General features: G+C 43.2%; 1 protein-coding gene across 1 annotated transcript in view; it reads left to right on the top strand.

Annotated features, from left to right (window-relative positions):
• Positions 1–15,748, top strand: part of grik3 (glutamate ionotropic receptor kainate type subunit 3) — a 609,594-nt gene that overhangs the window by 168,289 nt on the left and 425,557 nt on the right. The window lies entirely within an intron of this gene.

Here is a 15,748-nt window from a genome sequence, read left to right on the forward strand (position 1 = left end):
CTAGATGTCACTATTGCATGTATTTATTAAGTGTAATACAGACATCTAGTGGTAGCAAAAATGTACTGCATCCCACAGCAACATCCAGTCACACAGACACTTTGGGCCCTTCTGGCGCACCTATGATTGTTTAGTTGTTACTCACTGCTGGAACTCTTGGTGCGGTGAGTAGATCCAGTTTCAGGACTTTGATTTTTTTTCAAAGTCCTACAGGAAATGGATCACGATGGGGGCAGGCCTTAGACGCAAAGCCAGGCTGACAGGCTGAAAATGGTTCGGAAGGCCCGCCCACTGCTGTCAATCAGCATGGTGACATCATAGCACGTGTGCGTTATCACACTCTCTCCACTCCGTTAAAGGGGAGAGATGCGATCATTTCTTAACTTTGGCCACTGGGCCACTAGGGAGAGTTTCGGCTGAGCAGCCGAATGACCTACTCCTGCACTTATTTTCCATGTTTCTCATCAATGGTATCTACAGTTAATAATATTTGTATTTAGAAAAGCGTGTGAAAAGGAGTATTACAATTGAACTCAGAGATCTTTGGCTAGGAAAGGCAAACAAACTGAAAGGGGCTCCTGCTCCTGATCATTATCTAGTGACCCCCTTAGTGAAAAGTATTGAAATTTGAAGAGGTTAAAATTGAGCTTGGTCAGGATAAACAAATCATAATTAAATAGCCCACTGATACTGTTTAGAAGTACACATGAAAACTGGCCATTTCAGCAAGGTAACAGAGGCTATCAACAGCGAGCATGTATCAGCTCTGATCTTGACTGCTTGAAATTTGAATCACTGTGGTCCAAATAAATCCTTGCTCATCTTGAGTACAGAAAACTTATTATTATCTTTACTACAATAGCGAAGTTCAAACACAGGTGCCAAATGGTTAAACGTATGAATTGATGGTTTAGCTCTTGGATTTCATGGCAGCTGTTTAAGTTATTAGGGGGAAATCCTCAGCAAAATACCAACAGATAGCCAACTAAGCTCCTTCCCTTTGAAGTTCAGTGGCACACTGACACTTTAATAGAGTTGAACACTGTTAGATCTAGCATTATACAACTAGCTGCTCAACACACCCCAGTGTCCAATTTTCAAGCCAATTATCAGATAAGCCAAGCAGTGGCTGTAAACGACTCCATCTTCATAGCTTGATAAAGTGACCTGAATCCCACAATGAGGTCACGCCCTGATTGGATTGCAGTGTGTAACCCGCTCCCAAGGTCTGTTATTCTAAAACCAAATCATAAGAAGAACTCAATTAGATTACAGCCTGTAGCCCAAACCTGACTATCCATTTTTATCCTACATACAATCTTTCTGAGCCTTCAATTAGATTACAGCCCGTTAGTCATTCTTCACTTGACACAGTTCAAAAGCAATGTTCACAGATATGACTTTCTTGTAGCTGTAGATTGGAGCTTATCTATAAATCACAACTCCTTTTGTACAGACAAGATAGACAAATTAAAAACCTGAGCAATTTCACTGATTGTACACCCCATCCATGATTCTTTGTCCCCTGTATTTGCTTAGTTAAGGGGATATTAAAATATATGACAAACCAATTCTGTGCCTTGTACAAAAGGGGAAAATGGGACCCCTAGTATCAATGCAGTCAATAAAATTCAATTGTGGCAGTGCACCTTCATCAAGTTGTAATGATAAGCAAGTTAATAACTTGGTCAGTGAAAATTCCCAATGAAACTAAGAGTCTGCTTTTGTGCTTTTGACACCTATTCATTAACTAATTATGTCACTGTAGGAAATAATGGTTGGGGATCACTGGAGTCAGGCCTGAAAAAATACAAAGAAGCTTTCCTAAAATTCAAAAGCAATATTCCAGATAGGCCATGATTCTAGAAAGAAGAGAGGTCAAATGTCTTCAATAAATGAGCAGCTATTTTGAATACTGTAATATCTCCAATAGGTTGTGAATACTGGGGATCAATTGACATTTTCAAGACTGAGGTTTTAATTAGGTAAGGTCATCAAGGAAAACGGAGCAATGATGGGTAAATGGAGTTGAAGTACAGATCAATGATCTAATCGAATGGCGGGAGTCTGGGGAGCAGCATCGGAGGCCTAGAAAAATGTCCAGCAGGAGTTCATGAGGCAGTCGGTGCAGCTGCAGGGGCAGAAGGTAAACAAAGAAGTAGAAAGAAATCGAAAGGTGATGTCACAGCGAAGGGGGTAAGTGATTGGCTGGTGATTGGTGAGTAGTTTTTCTTTTCTTTTCCTTATCAGTAGGTAACATTTATTATTGCTGTTGCCAAATTAAGTTAATTAGGGTTAAGTCACGGCAGGAGAGCTCGGTCACGTGTTATGTTCCTCCTGTACTATATGGGAACTTAGGGACGTTTCCAGTGTCCCTGATGACTACATGCACGGGAAGTGTGTCCTGCTGCAGCTCCTGACAGACCGCATTGCGGCACTGGAGCAGTGGGTGGATTCACTCTGAAGCATCTGCGATGCTGAGGATATCATGAATAGCATGTTTAGTGAGTTGGTCAGACAGATAAGGAATGGATGACCAACAGGAAGAGCAGTGGAAGGAAGGTAGTGCAGAGGTCCCCTGCGGTCATCCCCCTCCAAAACAGAAAACAGACTTACCGTTTTGGGTATTGTTGGGGGGGTTGACTCAACAGGGGAAGGCAGTAGCAGCCAAGTCCATGGCACCGTAGATGGCTCTGCTACACAGCACAGCAGAAAAAAGAGTGGGAGAGCTGTAGTGGTAGGAGTTTTTATTGTAAGGGGAATAGATACACGTTTTTACAGCCGCAATCAAGATTCCAGGATGGTATGTTGCCTTCTTGGTGCAAGGGTCAAGGATGTCTCTGAGCGGTTGCAGGACATTTTGGAGGGGGAGGGTGAACAGCCATTTGTCTTGATGCATATAGGTACCAACAATATAGGTAAAAAGCAGGATTAGGTCCTACAAGATGAATTTAGGGAGCTAGGAGTTAAATTAAAAAGTAGGACCTCAAAGGTAGTAATCCCAGGATGCTACCAGTGCCATGTGCTAGTCAGAGTAGGAATCGCAGGATAGCTCAGATGAATACGTGGCTTGAGGAGTCGTGCAGAAGGGAGGGATTCAAATTCCTGGGACATTAGAACTGGTTCTAGGGGAGGTGGGAAGAGTACAAACCGGACGGTTTGCACCTGGGCAGGACTGAAACCAATGTCCGAGGGGGAGTGTTTGCTAGTCTGTTGGGGAGGAGTTAAACTAATATGGCAGGGGGATGGGAACTCATGCCGGGAGGCAAAGGGAAGTAGAATGGGGGCAGAAGCAAAAGATATAAAGAAGAAAAGTAAAAGTGGAGGACAGAGAAACCCAGGGCAAAAATCAAAAAGGGCCACATTACAGCAAAATTCCAAAAGGGCAAAGTGTGTTAAAAAGAGAAGCCTGAAGGCTCTGTGCCTCAATGCGAGGAGTATTCATAATAAGGTGGAAGAATTAACTGCACAAGCAGCAATTAATGAATATGATATAATTGGCATCACAGAGACATGGCTCCAGGGTGACCAAGGCTGGGAACTCAACATCCAGGCGTATTCGGCATTCAGGAAGGATAGACAGAAAGGAAAAGGAGGTGGGTAACGTTGCTGGTTAAAGAGGAAATTAATGCAATAGTAAGAAAGGACATTAGCCTGGATGATGTGGAATCTGTATGGGTGGAGGTGCGGAATACCAAAGGGCAGAAAACACGAGTGGGAGTTGTGTACAGACCACCAAACAGTCGTAGTGAGGTTGGGGACAGCATCAAACAGGAAATTAGGGATGCGTCCAATAAAGGTACAGCAGTTATCATGGGCGACTTTAATCTACATGTAGATTGGGATAACCAAACTGGTAGCAATACGGTGGAGGAGGATTTCCTGGAGTGTATTAGGGATGGTTTTCTCACCAATATGTCGAGGAACCATCTAGAGGACTGGCCGTCCTAGAATGGGTGATGTGTAATGAGAAAGGACTAATTAGCAATCTTGTTGTGCGAGGTCCCTTGGCGAAGAGTGATCATAATATGGTAGAACTCTTTATTAAGATGGAGAGTGACACAGTTAATTCAGAGACTAGGGTCCTGAACTTAAGGAAAGGTAACTTCGATGGTACGAGACGTGAATTGGCTAGAATCGACTGGCAAATGATACTTACAGGGTTGATGGTGCATAGGTAATGGCAAACATTTAAAGATCACATGGATGAACTTCAAAAATTGTACATCCCTGTCTGGAGTAAAAATAAAACGGGGAAAGTGGCTTAACCGTGGCTAACAAGGGAAATTAAGGATAGTGTTAAATCCAAGGAAGAGGCATATAAATTGGCCAGAAAAAGCAGCAAACCTGAGGACTGGGAGAAATTTAGAATTCAGCAGAGGAGGACAAAGGGTTTAATTAGGAGGGGGAAATCGAGTATGAGAGGAAGCTTGCCGGGAACATAAAAACTGACTGTCAAAGCTTCTATAGATATGTGCAGAGAAAAAGATTAGTGAAGACAAACATAGGTCCCTTGCAGTCAGATTCAGGTGAATTTATAATGGGGAACAAAGAAATGGCAGTCCAGTTGAACAAATACTTTGGCTCTGTCTTCACGAAGGAAGACACAAATAACCTTCCAGAAGTACTAGGGGACCGAGGGTCTAGTGAGAAGGAGGAACTGAAGGACATCCTTATTAGGCGGGAAATTGTGTTAGGGAAATTGATGGGATTGAAGGCCGATAAATCCCTGGGGCCTGATTGTCTGCATCCCAGAGAACTTAAGGAAGTTGCCATAGAAGTAGTGGCTGCATTAGTGATCATCTTCCAACAGTCTATCGACTCTGGATCGGTTCCTATGGACTGGAGGGTAGCTAATGTAACACCACTTTTAGAAAAAAGAGGGAGAGAAAAAACGGGCAATTATAGACTCGTTAACCTGACATCAGTAGTGGGGAAAATGTTGGAACCAATTATTAAAGATGAAATAGCTGCGCATTTGGAAAGCAGTGACAGGATCAGTGCAAGTCAGCATGGATTTATGAAAGGGAAATCATGCTTGACAAACCTTCTGGAATTTTTTGAGGATGTAACTGGTAGATTGGACAAGGAAGAACTGGTGGATGTGGTGTATTTGGACTTTCAAAAGGCTTTTGACAAGGTCCCACACAAGATATTGGCATGCAAAATCAAAGCACATGGTATTGGGGATAATGTACTGACGTGGATAAAGAACTGGCTGGCAGACAGAAAGCAGAGAGTCAGGGTAAATGGGTCCTTTTCAGAATGGCAGGTAGTGACTAGTGGGGTGCTGCAGGGTTTAGTGCTGGGACCCCAGCTCTTTACAATTTACATTAATGATTTAGATGAAGGAATTGAATGTAATATCTCCAAGTTTGCAGATGACACTAAACTGGGTGGCGGTTTGAGCTGTGAGGAGGACGCTGCTCGGTGACTTGGACAAGTTAGGTGAGTGGACAAATGCATGGCAGATGCAGTATAATGTGGATAAATGTGAGGTTATCCACTTTGGTGGCAAAAACACGAAGGCAGAATATTATCTGAATTGCGGCTGATTAGGAAAAGGGGAGGTGCAACGAGACCTGGGTGTCATGGTTCAGCACTCATTGAAAGTTGGCATGCAGGTACAGCAGGCGGTGAAGAAAGCAAATGGTATGTTGGCCTTCATAGCTAGGGGATTTGAGTATAGGAGCAGGGAGGTCTTACTGCATTATACAGGGCCTTGGTGAGGCCTCACCTGGAATATTGTGTTCAGTTTTGATCTCCTAATCTGTGGAAGGGCGTTCTTGCTATTGAGGGAGTGCAGCGAAGGTTCATCAGACGCATTCCCGGGATGGCTGGACTGACATATGAGGAGAGACTGGATCAACTGGGCCTTTAAACACTGGAGTTTAGAAGGATGAGAGGGGATCTCATAGAAACATATAAAATTCTGATGGGACTGGACAGGTTGGATGAAGGAAGAATGTTCCCGATGTTGGGGAAGTCCAGAACCGGGGACATAGTCTTAGGATAAGGGGTAGGCCATTTAGCACTGATATGAGGAGAAACTTCTTCACTCAGAGAGTTGTTAACCTGTGGAATTCCCTTCCCCAAAGAGTTGTTGATGCCAGTTCAATGGATATATTCAAGAGGGAGTTAGATATGGCCCTTACGGCTAAAGGTATCAAGGGATATGGAGAGAAAGCAGGAAAGGGGTACTGAGGGAATGATCAGCCATGATCTTATTGAATGGTGGTGCAGACTCGAAGGGCCGAATGACCTACTCCTGCACCTATTTTCTATGTTTCTATATTTCTATGTTAACTGGCTCGCGGGGCTGGGTGGCTTCCTCCTGTCGCTAGTTTCTACTTCAGACATGGGCCCAAAATGGTTTCAGTTGCCCCATATTTTGTAGTAAATATCCAATTTGAGATTGTTTTTTTCTATTTTTCAATATACAAGAACCTCGAGTAAGTGTCATTGTTTCAGTTCTCATCAATACTTGTACGATTGTAATAGCTTAACCTCTCAGAAAGAATTGCTCCAGCTTAACTGCAGTCTTGACAAAATGGAATGCCCTTGGCCTTATTCCCCATCGCTGCCGTGGCACATGTTGATGAATGAGCACACGCTGAGGAAAGGGAAAAGGGATCAAATGTTGTGAGGTGAAAGTTTTTGAATGGTTTTCACAGCCAATGGCTGCAATGATTGCTGTCTGGGCAGCTTAATGGCAAGAAACCCATTGTGATGATTGTGTATGACAAACAGAGCAAGAGGCAATGATAATGAATGCATCTTTATCCATTGAATTTCATTCACAAGAGATTAATTAGTGTGCTTTGTAACTTTACAGAGAATGATGAAGCATTTAGGCCTTATATTCTCACATAAACTACCAGGATGTTGCTGATAATGCATAATTTATACTGAGCTAATTTTACACTGAAAATTTATTTAAAAAGTGTGTAATGTCTGTGTACCTTATTGACTGAAATATTAACAAGATAAAATAAATAAGTATTTAAAAATCCAATTATCAATACATTTACCGCTTGCAGCAATTTGGTACACTCCAGTCCATTTACTTTTACACTTCCATGTCTTAAAATGAATTTGTTGAGTCATTGGCTCGCATTGTGGAGTTAAAAGAAGTAATTGGCCCCGATATTAAAGGGTTGGGCCGTATAGTGCACCTAAGCCCCAAAGCTGTCAGCAAATCCAGGTAATCCAGGGATGTCGATCTTAAGGGAATTCTCCCGGAGTCCCGCTCGAACCCAGCCACGTCAACCACCTGACCGACGGGCAGGAGCAGGAATTCAGCGGCAGGAGGCCACGGCCAAACGCCTGCGGCAAAGGTCCCCGCCAATCATTGGCAGGGGGGTGCTGTTTACTGGCGGGGTGGGGAAGGGAGAGAAAGAGAGGCCAGGGTGAGGAAGGCCTGAGGCTTCCTTGTGAGGCCCAGAGGAGCAATCCTGCTCCTCCTGGCTGACATGGAAACTTAAAATACAGTAAGAAACCTCACCTGGCCCAGGATCTAGCTCCGGCAAGTTAGGTCTGCTCCTCCCGCTCAGGCCTCGGATTAATATTGCAATCCAGTCCTGAAAACATCATCGCGACACAGTCTGCATATTTAAACATTGAAACATAAAAAATAGGTGCAGGAGTAGGCCATTCGGCCCTTCGAGCCTACACCACCATTCAATATGATCATGACTGATCATTCACCTCAGTACCCCATTCCTGCTTTCTCTCCATACCCCTTGATACCTTTCGTCGTAAGGGCCACATCTAACTCCCTTTTGAAGATATCTAACGAACTGGCCTCAACAACATTCTGCGGTAGAGAATTCCACAGGTTCACAATTCTCTGAGTGAAGAAGTTTCTCCTCATCTCGGTCCTAAATGGCTTACCCCTTATCCTTAGACTGTGACCCCTGGTTCTGGACTTCCCCAACATCGGGAACATTCTTCCTGCATCTAACCTGTTTAATCCCGTCAGAATTTGATATGTTTCTATGAGATCCCCTCTCATTCTTCTAAATTCCAGTGAATAAAAGCCTAGTCGATCCAGTCTTTCTTCATATGTCAGTCCTGCCATCCCGGGAATCAGTCTGGTGAACCTTCGCTGCACTCCCTCAATAGCAAGAATGTCCTTCCTCAGATTAGGAGACCAAAACTCTACACAATATTAAAGTTGTGGCCTCACCAAAATCCTGTACAACTGCAGTAAGACCTCCCTCCTCCTATACTCAAATCCTCTTGCTATGAAGGCCAATTAAAGAGGGAGCCCGGTTAATGCTGGAACATGGCAGGAAGGCAGCGAGACCAGAGTGGGGGAAGTGATTGTCCTCATTTTAACCATCGCCCCCCTGCCCGGTTTCTACCTGTGGTTCTTACACAGGCACACATTATGGGTATCCATAAGAAATGATAAACAATCCAAGTCTGTTAAAGGCCATTGGCTTAGCTAGTACTGAATCACTTTTATGCTCGCTGCGGCATATTCTAATCAGAAAACCAGGAAATTTGGAGCGAGTTCAACGGCTAGAAGCTTATGGCATTTTTGAAAAAATTAATTCATAGAATGTGGGCGTCGCTAGCCAGGGCATCATTTATTGCCCATCCCTAATTGCCCTTGAGAAGGCGGTGAGCCACCTTCTTGAATCGCTGCAATCCTTGTGGTGGTGCTTCTTTGTAGTGGTTTGGTACAACGGATTGGCTCGCTGGGCCATTTCAGAGGGCAGTGAAGAGTCAACAACATTGCTGTGGGTCTGGAGTCACATATAGGCCAGACCAGGTAAGGAAAGCAGGTTCCCTTCCCTAAAGGACATTAGTGAACCAGATGGGTTTTTACAATCCGGTAGTTACATGGTCACCATTACTGATACTAATTTTTATTCCAGATTTATTTAACTGAATTTAAATTCCCCAGCTGCCATGTTGGGATTTGGACTCTTGCCTCTGGATTATTAGTCCCGACCTCTGGATTACTGGTAATATAACCACTGTGCTGCCGTTTCCATACATCTGCAATCTTGCTGTTGCAAAATGCCTGGACCATTTTCCCAAAGATATTTTAGAGCAATAAATAAGGGTAAATTTGTGCCATTTTGGATGTCCTCTCAATGTCAATATATGGTTAATTTGCATCATACAGTCTTAATATTGCTACTTGATTAATCTTCAACTGGAATCCTCCCCACCCCCACCTCCCCTCCAAGCTGCCCTTCAAATCCCAACAGTCCGTATATTTGCAAATCCTTTCTACCTGGGGACTGGTCCTGTCAAACAGTACTTATTAAAAGAAAGACTTGCATTTATATAACGCCTTTCACGACCTCAGGACATCCCAAAGCGCTTTACAGCCAATGACATATTTTTGAAGTGCAGTCACTGTTGTAATGTAGTAGAGGATGGCCACATATGTATTTTCTGCTAAGTGTATTTAATCTCGTTCTAAACAACCTTTTTGATCAATCAGTGTAACAAGCTTATCTACAATTTTTACTTTTAGTCAGAAAAAATCTTCGCTCAAAGAAATTGTCCTAAATATGAATTTAAGTAATACCTTTGTAAATTTTGCACTTTATTTATCTTTGTGCTCTTCAAGTTGATGGATACAAGGGTTGAGAAGAGAATAGTTTCCCAATTTTGGGGCCCAATGTTAGCAAGTGTAGCATGGTTCAATGAAGCATTAACCTCACTCTACCTCTAACCTTCCTTAATCCCAACGTCAAAATCTGAAAAACAACAAATTGAATAGTAACCATCTTTGCATTTTCAGATCCCTGCGAGCTTTTGAGATTTCAACAAGTTTGCCCTCAATCCACATCATAAATTTAGACTCTCTTCCAGATCATAACACAGATGTATTATTATTACATAACAGTTCATCATCTGTATCCATAAGGATCAGGACAAGTACTGGAAAACAAACAACAATCTTCTTCTTACCATTGCCAACACCGAGCAAGGAGCGTCTGAGCCTTATAAGAAAGAGTGTAATGTCAACAATCCTACATTAATAAAGTGCTACATATGAATAAGAACATAAGAACATAAGAAATAGGAGCAGAAGTAGGCCACCTGGCCCCTTGAGCCTGCTCCACCATTCAATAAGATCTTGGCTGATTCAATCCTGGCCTCAACTCCACTTCCCTGCCCTCGCCCCATAACCCTTGACTTCCTTATCTTTCAAAAATCTGTCTATTGCCAACTTAAATACATTCAGTGACCCAGCCTCCACTGCTCTCTGGGGTAGAGAATACCAAAGATTCACAACCCTCTGAGAAAAGAAATTCCTCCCCATTTCCATTTTAAATGGGTGAGCCCTTATTCTGAGACTATGCCCTCCCAGTTCTTGACTCCTGTAAGATTTCTAAATCTCTGGCATTGAATTGACAGCAAGACCAATCCTTTTAAAACAATTTGGAATAAATGTATTAAACACACACACATGCACGTAGCCTATTAGACATACAACAGTCGATGAGTATCCTATGGATTCTACTTAGTTACAACAGTACAGTGATGTTACAATATTGTTACAGATTTAAAAAGACATATACTTCCCTCTGAGTCAAGGCAAAGCACATGGCGTTTTTGCTTCTGGTTCTGTGGAGGGAGGTTTCATGCTTTGCCGTGTGGTCTGAAAAGAGAAAAGAGAGCGAGCAAGCTTTGGGCTTGACTTTTTATTCATATATGGTCCATTGTCTCTCAGAATGCCCCAGGATTGGGTCTTGGTTCCAGGGCAGTTCCTTATTGGCTTTCCTCACACATGTGACTGCCTGAGGGACTGGTGCCATTCCTTGATTCCTTGCTTTCCAATCAACATCTTTTCTAGTTTGTTGAGTTTTGATGGGTTTCAAAGCCATGCTTCTTTTGTCCCTTAAGCTTCAGCCAGAGAAGACATGAACTTGGAGGAATCCATTTTGTGTTCTTAAGTTTAAACTGTAGCCTTTCTGTATTATCTGCACATTCAACATTTATACACACACAGAATCAATTTTATCATTAATATACACTTTTATTCTTACACTCCCCCACGAGAGGAAACATCCTCTCTGCATTTACCCTGTCAAGCCTCCTCAGAATTTTATACGTTTCAATAAGATCACCTCTCAGTCTTCTAAACTCCAATGAGGGACCTGTGCCATTTACAAACAGTTTCCTTAGCCTTATTGCTTCTTGCCTCTATGGTGTTTAGGTAATGTACAGATGCAATTTTTTTCAGATGTTGGTTAAAATGACACTTTCATACTGTGGTGAAACTTGACGAACGCTGGCTGTTGCATTTTCGGTTATTAAGGTCAATCATACAATAAGCAAGATAACGTATTGGTTAGATGCAGTGTAAAACTCCCACTGTTCTTTCCCATTCTTCGCCTCGCTCCAATGTGTGACTCTCAATTGGTTGAGCAGTTCACTGCTGCCTCAGTTTCTGCTGGTGCTCCTGCTGCCCAAGGTTTCTGTGTTTCTCCTGCTGCATCGGTCACCCTGGCCCACCCAGTTTCTCCGCCCTCTTTGTAGATTCTGGCCTTCCTTCAGCTTCCCTGTAGACCCTGGACTCTCTAACCTCCGCACAGATTCCAGCCAAGCTTCCACATAGGCTCCAAATGTTCCTTGGAGGTCCTGGCCTCCTCTGACCTTCGTTCCAGACAGGGCATCTCTGTCCATCGTCATTGACCCCAGGTTGATCTTTCCTCAACAAGCCATACTCTAAGAACTTTGTTTCTATGCCTAGCTCTGCCCCTTGTCCATGTAAACTAAGGTTTTCCTGCTTTTTCATTCACATGCCCAAATTGGCTGGTGCATCTGAGAATCAGGGGTACAGTGTTATAGCCATATCTCTGACCCAGACTTGCTTCTAGGTATGGAGCCATATAATAGCAGAGAGCACATGGACTTATTTGCCTGAAAGACAGAGCGTCCATGCAGTTGACTCAATCACCACCTCCCATCAGCAACTCACTGAGCCAAGCCTTGATATCCAGTCACTCGGCAGCTTCTTTCCCATCTCACCCCCACCATTTCCAAACTTAACACTTCTATGAAATCTGCCTCGAGACTCTTCATCTCCTGCCCATCCAATCCCAACTGGTCAACAATCTTTACTGGGTCATACTGTAAATGGCTGGCTTTGTCTGTTTCCTTTTCAAAATCACAATCACCTACCCCTCTCCAAAAGTCCCAACTTTGGCTTGTCCATCCGCTGAAATACTACTCTCATTTCCCTTTTCTCTCAAAGGTGCTTCAGAAGCTTGTCATCACCTTCCTGCTCTGCGCTCACAACTCCTACAATTCCCTGATAGTCCTGTGCGCCCGATGTTGCATGCTAGTCAGTAGCTCTGAACTGGATTGGGACTGAGCCATATTTACTTAGCCAAGGTACAATCCAGGAGAGAAACGAGATCTATTCCCAAAACCAGGAATGGATTGAAGCCTAAATCCTAGAGGTGACAGGCTGCGTTCTATCACAGCACACTACCCAGTCTCATGGAAGATCATACGTATTCAGAAGTATTGCTTTATTAATAATTGAGCCTGGTAAACATCTTAAAGGGTTACCAATAAACACACACACTACCTCCTTCTCGATCTCCAATAATATTACTGCTTCGTAATCATTCCATGGTAACATCACTGTTGAAATTTATGGGATAGTTTTATTCAGTTTTAGGTCCTGTTTCATCCGACAGAAGTTTTTTAAAAATCCATTAGGTTTGCAAACTTTGTCACAAGGATTAGCTTTCACCTTTTTAGCTGAAAAGCAGTAATTTCAGCTCTGCTGCATTAATTAGCAGAATTACTGTAATATAAATCGGATAGGGTCAGCTCAGATATACACTCACACCCAAAGATAATGAAAAGCTCACTCATGTGTTACCTTCATCTTCAGAATGAAAAGTTTAATTAAATACAACACCCACCCAACATTTCCCCCACTGCATCTGAAGTAAACATTGAGTCTCAACCAGTGAGGCAACACTTTGCATCTTTTTCCTTGCAGTAATGGTTTACTAAGTTTTCTGCATGGGAGGTTCCCTGCAAATATTGGTTCATTCCTGAGGTTCCCTTGCAAATATTGAAACACTCACAGTGATCTCTGTCCTACCTTCTGAATGAGAATGGGCCACAATTTGCTGTCAAAATAACAGCAAGGCGAATGGGTAAATGGCACAGCAAATTCAGCCAAGGAGCAGATGCACGGTTAGAAACATAGAAACATAGAAAATAGGTGCAGGAGTAGGCCATTCGGCCCTTCTAGCCTGCACCGCCATTCAATGAGTTCATGGCTGAACATGCAACTTCAGTACCCCATTCCTGCTTTCTCACCATACCCCTTGATTCCCCTAGTAGTAAGGACTTCATCTAACTCCTTTTTGAATATATTTAGTGAATTGGCCTCAACAACTTTCTGTGGTAGAGAATTCCACAGGTTCACCACTCTCTGGGTGAAGAAATTCCTCCTCATCTCGGTCCTAAATGGCTTCCCCCTTATCCTTGGACTGTGTCCCCTGGTTCTGGACTTCCCCAACATTGGGAACATTCTTCCTGCATCTAACCTGTCTAACCCCGTCAGAATTTTAAACGTTTCTATGAGGTCCCCTCTCATTCTTCTGAACTCCAGTGAATACAAGCCCAGTTGATCCAGTCTTTCTTGATAGGTCAGTCCCGCCATCCCGGGAATCAGTCTGGTGAACCTTCGCTGCACTCCCTCAATAGCAAGAATGTCCTTCCTCAGGTTAGGAGACCAAAACTGTACACAATACTCCAGGTGTGGCCTCACCAAGGCCCTGTACAATTGTAGCAACACCTCCCTGTCCTTGTACTCAAATCCCCTCGCTATGAAGGCCAACATGCCATTTGCTTTCTTAACCGCCTGCTGTACCTGCATGCCAACCTTCAATGACTGATGTACCATGACACCCAGGTCTCTTTGCACCTCCCCTTTTCCTAATCTGTCACCATTCAGATAATAGTCTGTCTCTCTGTTTTTACCACCAAAGTGGATAACCTCACATTTATCCACATTATACTTCATCTGCCATGCATTTGCCCACTCACCTAACCTATTCAAGTCGCTCTGCAGCCTCATAGAATTCTCCTTGCAGCTCACACTGCCACCCAACTTAGCGTCATCCGCAAATTTGGAGATACTACATTTAATCCCCTCGTCTAAATCATTAATGTACAGTGTAAACAGCTGGGGCCCCAGCACAGAACCTTGCGGTACCCCACTAGTCACTGCCTGCCATTCTGAAAAGTCCCCATTTACTCCTACTCTTTGCTTCCTGTCTGACAACCAGTTCTCAATCCATGTCAGCACACTACCCCCAATCCCATGTGCTTTAACTTTGCACATTAACCTCTTGTGTGGGACCTTGTCGAAAGCCTTCTGAAAGTCCAAATATACCACATCAACTGGTTCTCCCTTGTCCACTCTACTGGAAACATCCTCAAAAAATTCCAGAAGATTTGTCAAGCATGATTTCCCTTTCACAAATCCATGCTGACTTGGACCTATCATATTACCTCTTTCCAAATGCACTGCTATGACATCCTTAATAATTGATTCCATCATTTTACCCACTACCGATGTCAGGCTGACCGGTCTGTAATTCCCTGTTTTCTCTCTCCCTCCTTTTTTAAAAAGTGGGGTTACATTGGCTACCCTCCACTCCATAGGAACTGATCCAGAGTCAATGGAATGTTGGAAAATGACTGTCAACGCATCCACTATTTCCAAGGCCACCTCCTTAAGTACTCTGGGATGCAGTCCATCAGGCCCTGGGGATTTATCGGCCTTCAATCCCATCAATTTCCCCAACACAATTTCCCGACTAATAAGGATTTCCCTCAGTTCCTCCTCCTTACTAGACCCTCCGACCCCTTTTATATCCGAAAGGTTGTTTGTGTCCTCCTCAGTGAATACCGAACCAAAGTACTTGTTCAATTGGTCCGCCATTTCTTTGTTCCCCGTTATGACTTCCCCTGATTCTGACTGCAGGGGACCTACGTTTGTCTTTACTAACCTTTTTCTCTTTACATATCGATAGAAACTTTTGCAATCCGTCTTAATGTTCCCTGCAAGCTTCTTCTCGTACTCCATTTTCCCTGCCCTAATCAAACCCTTTGTCCTCCTCTGCTGAGTTCTAAATTTCTCCCAGTCCCCGGGTTCGCTGCTATTTCTGGCCAATTTGTATGCCACTTCCTTGGCTTTAATGCTATCCCTGATTTCCCTAGATAGCCACGGTTGAGCCACCTTCCCTTTTTTATTTTTACGACAGACAGGAATGTACAATTGTTGTAGTTCATCCATGCGGTTAAATGTAAATATTCAAAAGTTCCAGCCCGGGTTGTGCCGCGCCACCATCAGCTTTGTGAGAATGGCGTCTGGCTCTTAGCCTTCCCATTTCTTTTAGGAACTTTTCGTATTTGCCCTACAATTGCCCATTAAAATCTCCACAGAAAGATAAGTCTTGCCATTACAAGCATAAGTACACTTTTAAGGATGTGATAAGTATTAATGGCTGTCAATTAACCTCTCTGGCACCAAACGCTAACTATTACGTGTGTGGAGCCTCGGTACTTCAGATTTTCAATTTTTGGGGTAGATTGTTAAAAAGTCAAATTTAAAATTTTATATTTTTTTTCTACTTTTCCTTTCTGTCTCTTTTCCCTCTCTTTCTTTTAATGTAATCTCTCTTTCCGTCTCATTATTTCTCTTTCTGTACCTGATTTGACATTGAGTTCACAACCTTTA

The sequence above is a fragment of the Pristiophorus japonicus genome, chromosome 14, assembly GCF_044704955.1.
Source record: "Pristiophorus japonicus isolate sPriJap1 chromosome 14, sPriJap1.hap1, whole genome shotgun sequence".
Classification (NCBI taxonomy): domain Eukaryota; kingdom Metazoa; phylum Chordata; class Chondrichthyes; family Pristiophoridae; genus Pristiophorus; species Pristiophorus japonicus.